This window comes from Vicugna pacos, chromosome 13, assembly GCF_048564905.1.
Source record: "Vicugna pacos chromosome 13, VicPac4, whole genome shotgun sequence".
NCBI classification, from domain to species: Eukaryota; Metazoa; Chordata; class Mammalia; order Artiodactyla; family Camelidae; genus Vicugna; species Vicugna pacos.
The window spans coordinates 29,801,687-29,820,341 of record NC_132999.1 but is presented as its reverse complement, the minus strand read 5'-3'; the positions used below and the strand labels follow the sequence as shown (position 1 = coordinate 29,820,341).

The following is an 18,655-nucleotide window of genomic DNA, read 5'->3' as shown; positions in this document are numbered from 1 at the left end:
TCTATCCATAGAAATTCCCTCACTAGACCCATCTCTTTCATCTGGAAAAAGAAAAAGCCTTTCAGACAGGGACTTTATCATACTAATCACCCTGACACCTACTCTGGGTTCTGAATTTCAGTTTCTTGGCAGACAAGATGATCATTCTTCTGCAGAGGGAAGCATGATAAGAAAGATGAAATCTGTCTGAATCTCAGCTTCCTCATCTACAAAATTAAAAAATCTGTAAAATACCTACAATCACTGGGCTGTTGTGAGGCTTAAATAAGAAAATACATTTGACAGTATCTGGCACATATTTCAAATTCATCCACTCAAAGTTATTCATCTCCACTGCTACTATCTGGTGCCTAGTCCAAGCTACCATCTTGCTTGGATTTCTGAAAGAGCCTCCTGTTTTCTGTTTCAAATCTTGTTTCTACAATTCCATTGCCTCTCAGCAGCCAGTGATATTTTAAACATAGATTGGATCACATTCCTACCCTGGTTGAAAACCCTCCAAGGCTTCCCATTGTCCTTGGGATAAAAATCCCAAACTCTTACCATGGGCTGCAAGTCCTTTGTGATCTGATTCTTGCCCACTGCTCTCTGGTCTCACTTCCTGCCGCTCACTCCTTGCTCAGGCCACTCCGGCCACACTGACTGACTATGTTTCCCAGACCAGTGCACACACTGCCTCCTGGCTAACTTGGCATGTATGTCCCAACTTACACATGACTTCCTCAGAAAAAGCTTCCTGGACTCTCCTGAATAGCAGCTTCTCAAAGATCTTTCTGCCTCCATTTTTCTCTCTCCTAACAATATGTTTTTTATTATTAATAACTATCACTAATAAGAATTCTCTGAATATTTCAAGGCCTGTGCTGTGGTAATTGGTGCCATGGAAGACAACTAAGTTTTATGTCAGTATATCTGGGCTCCAGTCCTGAAATCTGTTCCATGAACGTGGGCACCTTGTCTTATTGAGCCTCATTTCCTCATCTGTAAAATAAGGTTACTAACCCCCTACCCTACTCACCATACAGGGCTCAAACAGGATGGTGCATTTACATAAACCCTATAAATTATAAAGGGCTGTATGTAAAAGTAAAGGTCTATTATTATTAACAATTCTTGCTTGCCTCCCAAGGAGACTCTGGGTAAATACGATAATATTAAAGTGATGTTCCAAGTGATTGAGGCCTAAGAGAGTGCTTTGGTCTGGAGGCCAGGTTTGAACCTGATCCTCTCCCATGGGCCAGGACTCTGTTTAATCCCTTATTAAGAGAGAAGCCTGAATATCTCCCCAATCTCTTCAATGCCTCAGGGTGTAAGGAGAAGAAAGTCCAAAAATAAGACATGGCTTGTTTGTCTGCCCATCTGCTGTCTGCCTGGATAGGGAGAGGCACCTAGCAGGTCTCTTCTTGTGCCCTGATTCTTCTGGGTCCTCCCTCCCCCAGGGGAGGTACACAGCACTGTTAGGACCCTGGAGAGAAGGGCTTTTTATTAGCTAGACTGATGACAACTGTTTCATGCATCTTCACTGCCCATCCTCACTCTGATATGTCATGGAGAACATATTTTCCAGAGGGGTGGTTTTAAAGTGTAAAAGAACAGTACATGACTCGAAAGTTGACCATCCATCCATTCACTTGTTTGTGACCTTGGGCTGGTCCTGGGCTTCATGCCCCTAACATGTCAAATGATAAGAAATGCTGGATTATAGGATTATTGATGTCCTTCCCAGCCTGTGGTGCACTGGTACATGTTTCACAACTAGCTCTCTGAGTGTAGTTCTGACATAAATGTGGGTTAACATTTTTGTTTATGTTAACAAGTAATATGAAAGTGAAACAACAAAAATATCTATTGGAACTTCACTCATTTGTTAATAGTATGAGTGATGTATTTGCTGAATCAGGTAATCATTTTGTTGCTGAAACACAGCTTCTTTACCCTGCTTACCGAACTGAGACTCGAGAACAGAGTTTTGGATGAAGTAGAAAAGGCAGGTCACAGTGGGCTAATGTCTCTAAGACTGTGAGCCTACTGGGAGAGAAGGCAGGAGGTTTTATAGTAAAAGTTCAAGTTCAAGGAGCAGAGCTAGTTTCCATAGAGATCATATACAGGGTAACAAATTGTTGCAAAGTTGTTCTTGTTTTTGCAGATGCAGTGGTCCCCTTCTCTCTGCTGGGTGTGAAGTTCACCTCCACTTTGGGACATTCTTAATATTCTTGTATCTAGAACAAAGGATGCATAGGAAAGGGCTCTATGGAAAAGAACTCTAGAGAAAAATTGTGCAGTTTAAAGTCAGGTTGATAAATGCTTTTAGCCTTGGGACCTCCTGCTGCAGTCTGAGGCCTACAGCTGGAACAACAGGATACAAGGAAATCACAAAGGGTTAAGAGGAGGGCACTGGGATCAGGAGCAGGGAACTGAGAGCAAAAGCAGGGCACTGAGCATGATCCTTGCACACAGCACCAGCACCACAAGGGGGTTGGGCAGACCACCCAAGCCTCCCTCCTTTCCAGCCTAACCCTGGTCAGCAAGAGCATGAGAAAAACCCTTTAAACCATTATATAGTTCAGCAGTTTCAAACACCATTACAGATACCAGATGGTCACTGATGACAACAGAGTCCTGCTCGGTTACAGTTTTCAAATGCTGGAAGAATATTTCCTTAACTTTTGTTGTGTTTTTCACAGTGTAACAGCTATAGATGCAACACAGTTTTAAATTCAATCTGCATTATTAACATTTGCCCTATCACTTGCTTTTGCATGTAGATATCCAGTTGTCCCAGCAACATTTGTTGAAAGGCTATTCTTTCCCCACTGAGTGGTATAGCACACTATAACTTAAAACATTCAAAACACTGAGAATTAAACTGTTTTATTTCTTTGCAAAAAATTATCAAGAGTAATTTAAACACTGCTTGCCTTCTTGTTGTATAACTTACAGTATGAGTAAACAACTTTTCTATGCCTGGAACATGGTTCTACTTCTAAGTTTGGATCAGCTTTCAACATTTTATTTTTTGCACTTTCAACATTGTGAAATATCTCTAAAATTTTTAAAGTGAATTTCTTTACTGGGGTAACTTTCTCTAAGATATCTTCATTCTTTTGGTCACAACCATTTTTCTCATTTACGTCATTAAGTTTGCTTTCACTAAGTTCCTCCTGCTGCAGATCTAGTGTATTCTAAATGGAAGGACTGTCAACATTCCCATGCTCAACTATTTTTTCTATAATTCCATTTATGTTCAATTAGAGTTTCACTTCCAGCCAGATCTTTTTTTTTCTAATTCCCTTTTTTGATTACTCATTTCCGTAAAACGTCATGTGAGTTTTATCACTAGCAGTAAAAGAGGCAGCACAATATACACATTATTGTCTGTGCAAGGACTGAGTAACAACAGATGTGCAGTGACCAATTACTGATAGACTTTGAAAGAAGTGATGTGATTGATCACAGATCATAAAGTCTGTCTGTTATTTACATAGTGTGTACTGAAGAGATAGCAGCAAAGTTTATACTTTGTGCAATCACTTGCAGTTAATATATTGTGATAAGCGAAACTTGAATTGTTTTGTTGGACTGATGTTATTGAACTAAACTGTGGGAACTAAAATTTGCTCATTTCAGAACTTTGCAAGCAAGGACTGACTCTATTTATAAACTCTGTTTTTAATATAATTTAATTGTAAATTTACATAACTTAACTTTTCAAAATGGCCACATTTAACAATTGGCTCACAAAGTTACTTAAAATTAAACAACTGGATCTCATGAGCTAATACAAGCTGGCTCCAGCCCATCAGTGTTTTCAGCTGATATATTCCTCAAATGTATGAATCCAATCCTTTGTCTTCTCAGCCAAAACATACATTAACACATACATATGAATACATTTAAAACTAAGCAAAAACATTTTTTTCCCAACTCTGTATTCCTATAGTGTCTGGAGCATATTTAGAGATCAGTGTTTGTGGGATTGAGGCCGATTCACATTCACACGAGAACGCACACATAATTGACATTATTCACTCAAATGTACAACTTGGGTGTAGCATGCCCAAAAAAATAAACCTTGTGAGTCATCAGGCTATAATGGATGCTGGCTACTTGGCTGGTCTACTCTCCTCCAAAATATTTTTTGTTTATTTGGTTTTCTGAGTATGAGCGAATACATGTATGTTGGAAAGAATAGGAAAGGGTATAAAGAAGCTGTTAACTTTCTTCTAGGGCTGTGGAGATAGAGATAGGAAACAGTGTTTGAGGTTCAAAAGATGAGCAAAGGCAAGGCAAGATAATCAACTTTGAGAGCCTACCACGTACCTGACACTTTCTTTGTAATTCTTTCAACTATGTACCATACAAATAAGAAAAACAAGACTCAGAGAGAATAAGTAACTATGGTCAGTCAAACAGCTTGAAGTTGGTGGAGCTGTGATTTAAACTCAGATCTGCCAACTCCAAAATGCAGGCTCCTCCCACTATACCATACTATCTCTGTACATGGTTGGTAGTATGGAGTAGGCTAGTGTGCTGAAGGGGCCCTGACTGAACTGGACACTGAGGTAAGGCCCAGAGATTCAGATGCCTAAATAAAAACTTTCTTCCTCAGTCCAGTCCATGTTTACATCATTAGAACCCAAGTGTCCAGTCTGTAACCCAGGGTCTTTCCATTGCACCACACGTGCCATGCTGCCTCATATGTAATTCTTATGAAAACATATCATAAACATTCTCTAACATCAAAGTATCCTAATACTTTCCTTCTAGGACCAGAGAATGGCAGTGTAAGTCACTTTGGACAGAATGCTGATAATAATAATCATGCTTATGGAAACACCCTTGTGGTATTATTCAGTCAAATGTAACTTATAGGAAAGTATCTCACTCACATTACAAGTGCCTCCAGTGGTTTTCTCCACCCTGGTAGCTGGTGCACATTCCCTCTCTGAGTGTGGGAAGAGGTGTGGTGGTGCTGAAACAACAAAGAAATTTGTAGTCAGACAGATCTGGGTTGGAATCTTAGCTCTACCCCTTACAGTCACCTTGAATACATAACTTCACCTCTCTGAACCTCAGTTTCCTAATTTGTCAACATGTTGAAACAGCAATCATTTTTTCTCTCAAACCTGCTGTCCTGCCCCTGCTGTCTCCCAGTTGGATAGAATGGAATACCCAAATACCTAAGCCAGAAACCCAAGTGTCACTTAACTTCTCCCTCTTTTTCACACACCAATCTGATCATAAGTTTGATGACTTTGCTTCATGAAATCTCCACTCTCTCTACTCTACCCTAATTCAGGTTCACATCACTTTTGTCTGGATTATTGCAACAGACGCTTATAAATGGCTTTCCTGTCTCCAAATTTGTGCCCTCTAATTTATTCTCTACACAGCAGTTAGAGTGATCTTTTCTAAAATCAAAACTGTTAATGCCATTGACCAGCTTAAAAGCTCTAACGGCTTCCCATCACCCATAAAAAAAAATCCAAAGTCCTTGATATGGATTACAAGGCCTTTTCTGATTTGGCCTCCGCCTTGGTTGTCATTCCTTCCCACTCTTGTCCTCTCTGCCTCAGCTAAAATTGTCTCTCAGTTCTTCAGACACATCATGTTTTCTCTTGCCCCTGGGTTATTGCATATTCTATACCTGCTACCTGGAACACACTCTTTCCCTGTCTCACCGCTCCTGCCCCTGCACCCAATTGACCTTGCTAAGTCCCAGCCATTCTTCAAGTCTCTGTTTAGGTATCACTTCCTCTAAAAAATCTTGCCCAACCCCATATGTTGGGGTAGGATGCCCCTGATTTGTATTCCTATGTAGCACACTGTGCTTACTCCCTAATTCTAATTGCCTTTTTTCTCATCTGCCTCCACCAATAGACCAAACCTAAGGACAGAGACGGTATTTTGCTTACCATGGAACATAGTGTCTCATACATCGTAGTGTTCAATAAATATCTGACCAACTGACTGACTGTTCTGTGCTCTCACTGCATAGATCCTGGGCTCTGCAGCCTAGATTTCTGGCCTTCTCTTTGATTTAGATTATCTGTTCTCTTGCTGCACCCTAGGTCACTTCCAAAACTTTCAACTCTGAATATTCTCTCTTACTGTCAAATCCTCTGCGGTTCCATTTAGGATAATCCATTCTTTACCCCCAAGGAATCCAGGGTAACTGCTGGTCAACCCTGACTGCAACTCATACTTATCCAGAGAGATTCAGATAATAACAAACACTGTTTGCCAATTCCTTGCATATATAACAGACATTAGCCTCATTTTATTGATAAAGAAAAAGGTCCTCTGTTCATATTCAGTAGTTAGACAGGATTTGAATCTAGGTCTGTCTGTTCCAAAGCTTTTTCTACTACACAGTCTCAAAAGTGTTATATCTCTTATATCAGATTTGATAGAAAATATACGTATTGGTAGGGGAGACAGACAATGGTAGCAGTGAGGCACAACCTTCTGAAAGAGTAATTTGGTAATACCTAATAAAACTACATATGCACGTATCTCTTGACCCAGAAATCTCACTTCTAAGAACTTACTCTAAAGATAAATCTACAACATTGGAAAAATACACATGCACAAAATTATTTGTTGCAACCTTGTCTATAACACAAAATACTGGAAACAATCTAAATACTCACACATAAGAGAATGTATGGAATAAATTATGGGAGAATAAACTATTGAAGTGGGTCTCAAACATTTTGGTAACAAGCCCCCTTTATACCCTTATAAATTATTGAGGACCTCAGAGATCTTTTGTCTATGTGGACTATGTTGATATTTATCATCTTAGAAATTAAAACTGAGAAAATATTTTAAATAATTATTTATTCATTTATTTAAAATACCAATGGTGAACTCATTGTATGTTAACATACGTAACTTATTTTAATAAAAAATAACTATATTTTCCACAACAGAAACATAGTGGCATTATTTACATTTTTGCAAATCTCTTTAAAGTCAGTCTCCTAGGAGACAGCTGGATTATCACATCTGCTTCTGCATTTAGTCTGTTGGGATGTGTTGTTTCAGGTGATATACATGAAGGAAATATGTCCCTAACAGATATGTGGTTAGAAAAGTAAGGATATTTTAATAGTCATTTCAGGTATTTGTAGATATTTTCTTTGATACTAGATCAAAACTTGACAAGTGGTAATTTCTTAATGGTTAGCTGCAATGTGGAATTTGAAACCATATCAATTAATTTTTTGTACTCTGTTCCATTAAAATCTTTTGGCCTATAATATACTTTAAAGGGCTATTTCACCCACATATGTATTTGTAACATTATGTATTGATCATTTGAAAAAATACTAGTTCACAGAATTATGTAGACCTTTCAAATGTTTCATATTTCATTATATTATTTTATTTATTTATTTATTTTTTCATTATATACTTTAAAAAAACAAACCACTCCACAACATTTGTTACTATAACCACCCATCTCTTCAGAAAAGTTTGGGAAGCTGTCAAGTTTATGGTGGGGAATACAAGTTTTTCAAAATTCTAATATTTACTTGAAAGATTGAATTTTATCACTGGCAACAAATACTGTTAGTTGTTTTCCTTGATGTGACAAGCTCACTTCAGCCATTTTCTAGGAAATGTCTGCCAAATTCCCAAGTCTGAATAACCACAATTCATCTGTTGCTCTTTAAAATAAAAATGATGTTCAAGCAAAAGTCGTGTGTGTGTGTGTGTGTGTGTGTGTGTGTTCTAGCTCTACTGAGAGAGCCTAGAAGCAATGGCACCATACTGTCAATGAGCACACCTACCACCTAGATCTTAATATCTGAATATCATTCTCCCTAAATGGAACTAGGGCTTTTAGGAAAAAGGGTGATTCCAGGGCTGGGATGAGGAAAGCACAAGGTAAGCCTGGGATGCAGTGCCAGAAAGGGAAAGGCTTGGAAAATGATGGTGAGGTGATAATAGAACATAAAAGCCAACCAAATCTGAAAAATTTTACATCAAAATATATAATGATGGTAATGAGTATAAAATTCATAGAATAAAATAAAAATTGATGTGTTCATCTTGATATAAATCAGTAAGTGGATAAATGAATAAATCGGGGAAAAGCAAAAAGCTCTCCCATACAGTAGGAAGGCAAGTAGAAAATGTTTAAGGAATGTTAATGATGAAATTAGAAATTTGATGACTACTATACTTATAACTGTTTCAAGTAAAAATTATCAGTGAATATTAAAACTTGTGATCACTCCATAAGATATTTATCAGTCACAAAGAGCAAAATAGTCACTTTACACTGGATAAACCTGGCAGATACTACTTTAATTAACCCAGTGAACAAAACTGCTCTCACCTGTCAGTGATGGGCTGTATAGGTACCACATGCCTCCCTATATGATGCACTGAGAAGGACACAGCATCAGTTCTGTAGTAATCCTGCCAAAAATGCATAACCTGAATCTTATCATGAAAAGACATCAGGCAAACTCAAACTGAGAGATATTTTACAAAATAAATGGCATGTATTCTGTAAAAATGTCAAGGTCATAAAAAACAAAGACTGAGAAGTGGTTCCAGATTAGAGAATACTAGAAAGCTTTGACACTAATCATAATATGTGATCCTGCACTGAATCCTGAGTCAGAAAAAAATTTTTTTCTTTTGTTTTTAAGAATATCAGTGGAACAATTTGCAAAATTTGAATAAGCTCATAGATTGAATCACAGCACTGTATCAATATTAAGTTTCTGCTTTTGATAATTGTACTGTGATAGCTGTACTATTTTGAGGAAATATACTGAAAAATATTTAGGGATAAATGGATAAGAAAATAATAATAGGTTCTTTAAATATCTATATTTATGTCTATCTCTCTGTGACAGAAGAAAGAGTGAGAATGAGAGCATGTGTGCACACAGAAGAGAATAAAGCAAATGTGGCTAGATATGGGTAAAAGATATATGGATTCTTCTGTAGAATTTTTGAAAATTTTCTTTAAATATGAAATTATTTCAAAATAAAAAGTTAAAAATCCCACAAACATATAATATTTTGTATTATTTCCTTCTAAATATTATATTTATATATTTTACAAATATATACAAACATAATTGGGATCATACAATAGTCTTTTTTACTTAACATTCAATTTGATATTGAACCATGAGCAGTTTTCAATGTCATGTAATTCTTTAAAAATGCAATGTTATATATGTAAATTTTAAAAATGTGCAGTATATTGTATATATGTACTTACATGAAATATATTGTATATGTACAAATTATATTAATTTTACATAATAAAGTTGAAAAATAAAAAAATGCAACGTTAATAGATGCATAGTATTTCTGTACTATACCGTAATTCATTTAATTCATCTAAGGTCTTCCTAACATTTTTGTTATAAACCTATAGTAAAATATATAATAGACACATTTTTGCACCTATCTTTTTTCACATATTTGATTACTTCCTTACTCCATTCCTAAAATGGGAATTGCTTTTTCTTTTTTAAATGACTCAAGTGACCTAACAAGCTCCTAAACATCCCCAATTTCCTTTTTAAGTTTGTACTGCTTTACTGACTTCTGGCCTGCCCCAGGGCTCTCCTGTTTGGTAACAGGTAACTGAATTCTGGGTTTGACTCCTGACTGTGATTGGTGATTACAGGAGTGTGGGAGGCCACAGCTAGCAGCAGCAGGCTGGGGCCAGTTCTGGGCAGCAGGGCAATCACCTGTTGAAGGGGAGTCATACTCTGTGGTGGACCCTTGAAGTTAATGGGAAAGGCCTGTGAAGTCGCTGAGTAGGTGTGATGCACTAGCCTGATACACATCAGGCTAAGCCACAGCTTAGTTCAACTTTACATCCCCTGAGGTGTACTCTGTGCTGAGACTGGTTGTGGGAACCACAGATGAATCATACACTCCCAAACTGATGGTATAAGTAAACAGGTGTTGAGAGTGTAGTAATGAGTGCCTATAAATTGGGAAGCACAAGGATTACTGGGAGCATGGAAAAGGTTTTGTGCCTTTTAAACAGAATTTTATAGTGTATACTCTTGTACACAAATATTCATTCATTCCTCCTTCCCTTCTTTTTCATTCAGTGTACCTATAATTTATTGAGTATATACCCCAGACCCAAAGGGGTGGAAGTGGAGTTGGAGAGGAGGAGGGAAATTCAATAAAATCAAGCAGTAGAATTTATCAGGTTTAGTATCAGTTGTCCAGGACAGGGACACAAGAGTTAAGGATGATTCCTATGCCATTCACCAAGCCAAAAAATGAGTATCTTTTTGATGACTTTTTTCCCCTCAGCTTTATTGAGGTATAATTGACAAATAAATGGCCTGAATTTTAAACAACAAATTTTAAGGAGCAAAGAAATTTTTGTTTGGGGTACTACACTTTAAATTCACTTAAAAAACCGTTCTTAGAATACTGCCTTTCTACAGGATGTACATGATATAAAAATGAAAGTGGGGAGGCCTACCAGATATTAATAAAGAGGTATTTTAGAATCACTGGATAGTAGTGGAAATTAATGCAAAACTGAGAGTAGGGTAACCAAATCAATTGACAGAGGTCAAGGCAGATTAAAATGAAGGATTTACCAGAGAGGAGAGAAAAACAGATGAGAGATTTCAGAAAGAGAGCAACTGGGTAGGAAGAGTCAATGGAATGAACTTGCAGATGAAAGGATTTAAAATGGATTATTACAATCAGGGAGGTGGTAGTGATGATAAAGGCAAATTCTTGAGCAACATAATTTAAATAGAAGGGGAGAAAGCGTGAAGCAAGAGGAAACTGGTCCTGGGAACAAATGAATCATCTTCACGTAGTAGCTACACCCTGGGTAGCATGATTATTCATAAATAAGTGCAGATTTCCTGCAGCAGTAGTGAACCAGGCTTGGAAAGCACAGTGCTAATGTTAGGCTGCCAAACTAATCTCACTTAAAGGGTCCTTTTCTCTAGATTGAAGATTTTTAGCAACAGTAACTTACTCTTAACGCATTTTCTGAATATTGCAGAGAGGACTGTTAGGGTATCAGACAGAAGACTGAAGGAATCTCAGGGTCTACTTCCAGCTTTTCTTTAGGTTGGAGGTATTTCCCATGTAAAATGGTGGTAGTATAGCACGTAATTCATAGAGCTGTTGTGAGGATGAATCATAGCTGCTTTCAGAGCTCCAGTTTCTTGTTATAAAAAGGGGATAGTGATTTTTTTCCTTTTTTTTTTTTTTTTTGCAATGTGACTCAGAAGTAGGTGGTGAAGGCACACTCCGGATTGTACAGGAACAGCTTTCATTGATTGGAAGAGAGCTGTTAGGTTATGTTTTCTCTAAGGTGGCTGCTCAATTATTATTTGCAAGTTCCCAGAGACCTTATAATTTTCTCATTAAGATTTATTATTATTAGGACATAACCTAAGGTAAGGTGAGATTGCTTTAGAATTCTTTTTTATACAGAAAAATATACTGGTTCTGTTAAGGTATCTGCTATGCAACAGCATGTCATAGGATCCAGGGAACTAGGCTCTATTATTCTTTAGTGGAGGGATGTTATATAAATTCATTAGTGAAATTTAGGGAAATTTTACCCAGAGCAGGAATGATGAAGAATGATGCACCCAGCTTTTGACAGGAATACATTTACACAATACAGATAGAGAAAGAAAAAAAAACAGGTGAGAACAATCCTGAATCTAAGAAAGAATGAGAGGGTGTTTTGGAATCAACAATAATAGGAACTAATACTTCCTGAGTACTTTTCCATGGGCCAGTTCCTTTATATAAATTATCTCCACACTTCACAACAACCAGCAAGGCATTAGAAAACCGAGGTTGAGAAATATTATATAACTTGCACAGTCATAAAGCTAAATGGGACAGAGCTGGAATTGGTAGTATCAGGATCTGTCTGCCACTAAAGTCCCTGCTCATTCTGAGAAACCACTTTATGATAAAATAATGTATGTAGAAAAATTTGGGACCAGACGATTTGAAGAATTTCTTTCTCTGTTTTCCCTTTGACAGTCTTTTTATTTCCTTTGTTTTTAGTGCTGATATTTGTACCCTAGAGTTTGACTGAAATCAAATTTGGAGTATCTGTAAACAGAATGATTCCACAGTCCTCGCTGTGTTACAGTTTCCTTCCTTCAGAGCCTTACCTGGGATTTGGCAGGGGCTGGGGGTGTACGGGTCGAAGACGGGGTGGAGAAGTGGGTTAATAATGGATTGTTCTTTTCTTACCTTTAAGTTGTTTATGAATTTCTGGACAACCCGTTGACTATTTGTTTCTCTTGCTCGGCCTATTATTACCTTTTTCTATTTTGTGAGAGTTTGGAGGTTAAGGGTTTGGTATCTGAAGGAAATTCCTGAAATGATCTGCCAGTATATCCAAAAAAAGTTAAGGTCAAAGACAACTCCTTCATCTGTTTTGGGAAAGGATTCTGTGTGCGTCTGTGGAAGAAGGTTGGTTCTGGGTCACTCTTCTTACACCCAGACACACTGAAGGGATTAGGAGGGATCCCTCTGGAACCGGGAGAGATGAGAATGAGGAAATTCCCTTACACTCCTGCTCTCGGGTGAAGGTCCGAGTGACAGGAACGTTCACGTACCTTCTAGAGAGAGGGCAAAGGTGCAAAGGTGCCCAGGGCCTGAGGACTGGGGAGAGAGGAGGAGACCCACCAAAGTCGCTGGAGACCGAGGGGCTTCCGGCTCCGGGAAGCGAGGTCGGGGGCGGGCTGGGGGCCGAGGGCGGCGCAGGGAGCATGAGGCCCCCGCCTTCCCCAGGCCGCGCTCCCTCGCGCTCCCTGCCGCTCGTGCCCGGGCGGCCGCCGCAGTCCCGGCGCCGTAGCCGGGCGTGGGGTCCAGGGGGCGCTGTGGCCCAGCGCCGCCGGCGGCAGGAGCGGCCACGGGGACGCTGGAGGCTTCGCGGAGGATCCCCGCCTGCAGCACCTCGGTCGTCCCGCCGCAGCCTTGCGCCCCCGGCCCCGCTCAACAGCGCTCCTCCGGGATCCGCGTGGCTGCGGCGGCCCGGGAGCCCGATGTGGCTCGGCGGGCTCTGGGCCTCAGTAGCAGCGGCGACCACAGCCCCGTCAGGAGTGGGAGGCTTCGCGGCGGCGCTCGGGGCCGGGCCGGTGCCCTCCGGAGGAGGCTGTCGGCTCAGGGACGACCCCCCCGGCCATGCTGAGGCGGCGGCGGCCGCTGCTCAAGGTGAGTGCGGCGCGGCGCGGCGCGGTCCCGGGCTCGCTGGCCCTCGGCTGCCCGGTAGGGCCCTGGCGGCAAGCCTTCGGGCGGGGCGGACGGGGCGTCCTGCAGCTGCGGCCGCCTCCCCCACCCCGCGGCTTGGGGGCCACAGCCCTTCCTCCCCGCATCCCTCAGGAGGCTGGAGGCGCGTGGGGAGCGACTAGGCCCCGCGTCGTCGGGAAGCCCTCGCCCCGGCCTGGGCTATGGGGCGACCCGGTGTGTGGAGCTGGGGGCTGGCAGGGTCACTGGCACCCTTCAGGTTGGGCCGGGGCCGGGGCCGAGCGCAGCCTTTTATCCCGGGCCCTGCACGTACATCCCGGAGGGAGGCAGAGGACGCCTGTTCGGAAACCGCCTGGGCTTCTCCGCGCCGGGTGCGGAGTCTCACAGAGTCCCGGGGGGAGGGCGGGCGGGTAGGGTGAGAATCCGTGGGCAGAAAGTGCGGGGCCCTGAAAGCCCTTGGAACTCTTGGAGTGTCATTCACCCATGTGACTGGGCTGAAAAAAACCTTTTGCGTCTTATTTGCGGTGAAATTTCATCACCTACCAGTAGCTCATCTTTGCCTTCTTTTACATTTTGCTTCTGAGCTGAGCGTGGTCTGCCTTGGAGAAAGCCCCATCCCAGCTTTGCGATGTTAAGTTTCCTAGATAAATACTCACAATTAGAAAAATACCTTAAAAAACCCCAAAAAAGTCTGTTCCCCATCCCCCTAATAAGGGAGTGTAAATATTTTAATGCCTCAGTACGTGATACAAAAATATCCCCCTAAATAGATCCGTAGGATGGATGACAAGAGGATTTTAAAGTCGTGCTAACTACTCTATCTAATAAGATACCTGGTGGAAATAGGACATAGTCTATCTACATTTTAGTAATTAAGTGATTTGTTCTGTTATTAATGTGAAAAATAAAAGGCGATCACAGTTTGCTACTGTAAGTCAGATATTTGGGTGTTTATGGTTTATGATAAATGTGGTTCAAATTATTCATGTTTTCCTATTATGTATGTGAAGGTTGTAGGAGTAATAATAAATAGTTATAAAACTTCTTTAATTATGAAAAAAATACACTTATTGTAGAAAATTTAGAAAGTACAGAGAGAGACGGTGCCGACTCTCAATAAATATTTAGTAATAGGGGAAAAGTCACCCATAATCTCACAGTTAGAACATTGCAATGGTCATTTAAAGTTTAAAATGAGCTTGTATTGTTGGTGGTTTTTAAATTACCTCTGTATTAGGTTCAATGTTAACTGTTCCATTTTACTGTTTAACATCCAGCCATTTGTGTAAGCTCTGTAAAAATGTTTTACTAAATTACATTGCAATCATAGTTGAATTCATCAATTAAAACAGAATAACATGGGTAACTACCTAAAAGATCCTTGATCTACCTTCTGTGTAGCATGTGAAGCTCCTAAGGTCTAGAGAAGTTTGGCGTAGTAAATGTTTTTTTGAGGACCTGTGCAGTTAGATGTCATAGTCTTGTATTGTTTTTGTAAGATTTTGCGTAAATATTTTTAACTGTAAAAAATTGGCTTTATTAAAAAATTTTGCAAGGTAGGTTGATTTAGGTTTTAAAACATCTAATTCAGTTCTTACTGTGTCCATAAAGACTACCAACATCAGAATCAGCTGTGAGTCCTTGCCCTTTGAATTGGAATTTCTAAGAGATGATGGTGGCCCAAGAATCTTTATTTTTATGAAGCTCTCCAATTCTTTAGTCCTACTAAAGTTTGAGAATCACTGATATTAAGTTTAAAGTTAACTAACTTTGACAAGCTGAATGAAAGTATCTCTTTTCTAGCAAAGCTATCAGTCTTAAGTGGCAATGCAGTCATTTCTCAGAACAACAAACAGTGGTGTTACAATCTTAGAAAAATGGTATTTCCAGGGACAGCTGATTCAGTCAACAAACATGAGAGCCTTTTCTGGTAGCTGAGGTGTTACAGAAGGATACCTGGCCACTTACCTTGGCTCTTGATCTTGGACTTTAATGTCATTGTCTGTAAAATGAAGATCATTATTATACTTATCTTTCAAGGCTTTTAGGGTGGACACATCTGAAAAGATTTTGTAATCTGTAAAAGATCTTTATAAAATTTTAGCTACTAAGTGCTGTGTCCTGCCTTTGGTGTTCTGAGAAACACAAAAATGACCAAGGGCTCTGCTAGCAACTAGCTAATTGTGGAAGCGGGACATGTTTAATTAACTGTTACAAGGCAGAGTCAGACACGTGTTGTAATTGAGTGGAACATGCTAGATCTCTCTTTAAGGTTTCTATGTTTAATCCAGTAGCTTGCTGTTTAAGAAAATTAATCATTTTTATATATGGTTATTCCTTTTTCTTTCAATTTCTGATTCAGTGTTTTATTCTTCAAGGAGAAAATTGTATGTTTCCTGGTAACCAGTGGTTTTATATTAACTCCTTTAGAAAGACTGAGTGAGTGGGGATGATCCCATTTCTTCCTCTATTACTAAGCTAGCTACCTCTGTTCATTCCATTCTGTAAACTTTTATTTGGCCCTTGTTACGTGCTGGCCATAGACTAGTTTCAAGGCACAAGACTTGCTTAAAAGATAACTGCTAGGATTTTAACTTAAATTCTTATGTTCCTAAAGGGATGGTGTGTGTGTGTGGTATATTTTGTGGTTGTTAATTGCATGATGTGGTACAGAGTATGGAATTAGATGTGGGTAAATCCTAATTGCAATCTTAACTACAATCTTAGAGCAATGTGACATTTAGCTCCTAAGTTTCATCTTATGTACTATTAGTATAATATTACCCCTCAGTACTCAGGGCAGTAGAAAAGGTTCCATGAGAGAAAAGTAATCAAAAGCAGTTAACTCAGTGTCTGTCACATAGAAGGTGCTCAATAAATATGCAGTTCCATTCTTCCTTTTGGGGAAAACAAAAACCAGGCATTGGAATTTCTGTGTGACTTAAAACTGGTAGCTTTAATTTTTTTAGAGAATGAGTCTACTTTTGGAAATTTTTGATAGAAAACAATTTTAATCTGAACTGTTACACATATTTTCCATTTCATTTTTAGCTAATAAATTAGATGTTCCCTATTTATAGCTAATAAATTAGCTGTTCTCTGTGAAAATGTATACTTGTTTCACTTTCAGTTTTATTCATTTTCAGCTGTTTTTGGATTTTATATGATTTTTGATTTTACTTGTGTGTACCTGACTTGAATTGTATAGAATAACATTTATCGTATATAATTATCAGTGAAAGATGCACAGTTGCAGTTGCCGAATAGGCATAGTTCATATACTTAGTTTTCAAAAAGCAGTATCAATTTCTTAAACTTAACATTATTTAAGAATTGGAAAGGGGGAGGGTAGAGCTCAAGTGATAGAGTGCATGCTTAGCAATGCCTGAGGTCCTGGATTCAATCCCGACAACCTCCTCTAAAAATAAATAAATAATCCTAATTATCTCCTTCTCCCAACAAAAAAGAAAATAAACAAAAACTAAAAACAAACAAAACAAAACAAAACAAAAAGAATTGGAAAGTCTTCAAAACATGGACTTTTCCTGACAAACTGCAATAGATTGGAACTAGATTTTTATAACCTGTTAGATATGGGGTCTAGTCTTATAACCTATATGATCCTGGACAAGTTTCTTACCCCTTTAAGCCTCAATTTATTCGCCTATAAGATGAAACTGATAATGCCTACTTTATAGGATTATTGTGAGGATATAAATGATATAATGTGTAAGTCAGAGCTGCAGTTCCCTTCCCGTGAGTCCTGGTAAATCAGTGTTACCCTGGAAGTAGAAAATATACTTCTCGTTTACTTCTGTTTGAAAGGGCTTGAAAGATCATTATTTATAGAGTTTACTACTGAGAAATAAAATCAGTATGACTACTTTTTAAGTATTAAAGATTACTAATTTGAGATGAAACCAAGGCATCATAGTTAGTATTTTAATTGTATAGTTAATAGAATGCCTTATACTTTATAATACTCAATTTTATTAAATACAATAATTTAGAGTTTTATAAAATATTCCCTATTAAACTTTTTTCTTTTGAAGTATTGTAAGTTGCCCATTTACAGAACTGAACTATTGGGAACATCAAAACAGTATATAATGTTTTGTACTTATAAAATACTTTTTGAGAACCTTAAATAAGGTAAAGATGAGGAAATCTCTTTGGACATGCTGAAATCAAGAAAAAAGGCATTGAATTCACATTGGGCAAGGGAAGAGGAGAACTTAATCTATGTTGACAAGGCTCTTGAAGCGTTTGGGATTTCATATTACAGAGCTATTTATAAAATCCTAGAATTTTTTCTGTAAATTATCTTTTAGTTTAAAATCATTACATTCGTTTATTTAAGCTTAAAAATGCTTTTGCAGCCCTAATTTTTGACTACAATAGTTTCTTTAGCTGATAATTCTGTAGTGATTTTTCTTTTTTTCTGATTTTTTAAACCTTTTTTAAAGTTTTTTGTTGAGGGGGAGGTAATCATGTTTATTTATCTCTTTGTTTTTAGAGGTGGTACTGGGGATTGAACCCAGGATCTCATGCATGCTAAACATGCACTCTACCACTTGAGCTATACCCTCCCTCTTTGATTATTTTTGATAATATATCCTTAAGGATATGTGGCTTAAGATCTATGATGGTAGTTCTGTTGCATTTTTAAAAAATACAGAAGTTTTAAGTCCGTAACCCTAGATTTAAAAAATTAAATAGAAATGTGTTACTTTTTGAGGGAAGGAGTCTTAGAAAGTAAGATCTAAGGAAATGGTAAAAGGGCTCTAGACTTTTTGTTAATCAAGGAAAATTTGGGTATATTCAGTCCTGAGTTTTAACTGGAAGTCTGAAATAATATTAACCAATTTAGAGAGGTTTTAAGATGTGAAATGAAGAACATATATTTTTCAATTAAATTTAGAGTATTAGGTAAAGCTCCATTTAAAAAAATAACAGTGTTATTGAGATTTTCAAATACCATACAATTCATCCATTTAAAGTGTACAATTCACTGTCTGTTGGTATATTCACAGAGTTATGCAAGCATTAACACTGTCTAATTTTAGACATTTTCATCATTCCAAAAAAAGAAACAAAACAAAACCAAGCCAACCACCCCATACACATTAGTAATTCCTCCCTATATCCCCCTCAATCTTCCCAGCCCTTGGCAGCCACTTTCTGCCTCTGTGGATTTGCCTGTTCTGAACATTTCATATAAATGCGGAGTCATAAGATATGTGACTGGTTTCTTTCATTTAGAACAATGTTTTTAGGGTTCGTCGACTTATAGCATGTATCAGTAGTCCTTTTTTATGGTTGAATAATATTCCAGTGTGTGGATATACCATATTTTATTTATCCATTCAGTTTGGGTTGTTCCTGCTTTTTGACTATTATAAATAAT

The 18,655-nt window shown here is 38.5% G+C and overlaps 1 protein-coding gene across 6 annotated transcripts in view; it reads left to right on the top strand.

Annotated features, from left to right (window-relative positions):
- Positions 1 to 12,918: 12,918 nt before the first annotated feature.
- ZFYVE9 (zinc finger FYVE-type containing 9) overlaps positions 12,919 to 18,655 on the top strand; it is a 130,986-nt gene continuing 125,249 nt past the window's right edge. For 3 of the 6 annotated variants that reach the window (XR_012079106.1, XM_072974439.1, XM_072974438.1), the window contains exon 1: positions 13,079 to 13,215. The gene's annotated coding sequence lies outside the window, so the exon portion shown is untranslated. Of the gene's footprint in view, positions 13,216 to 18,655 lie in introns of all 6 variants that reach the window. The other 3 variants (XM_072974441.1, XM_072974437.1, XM_072974440.1) reach the window with 2 other exon arrangements.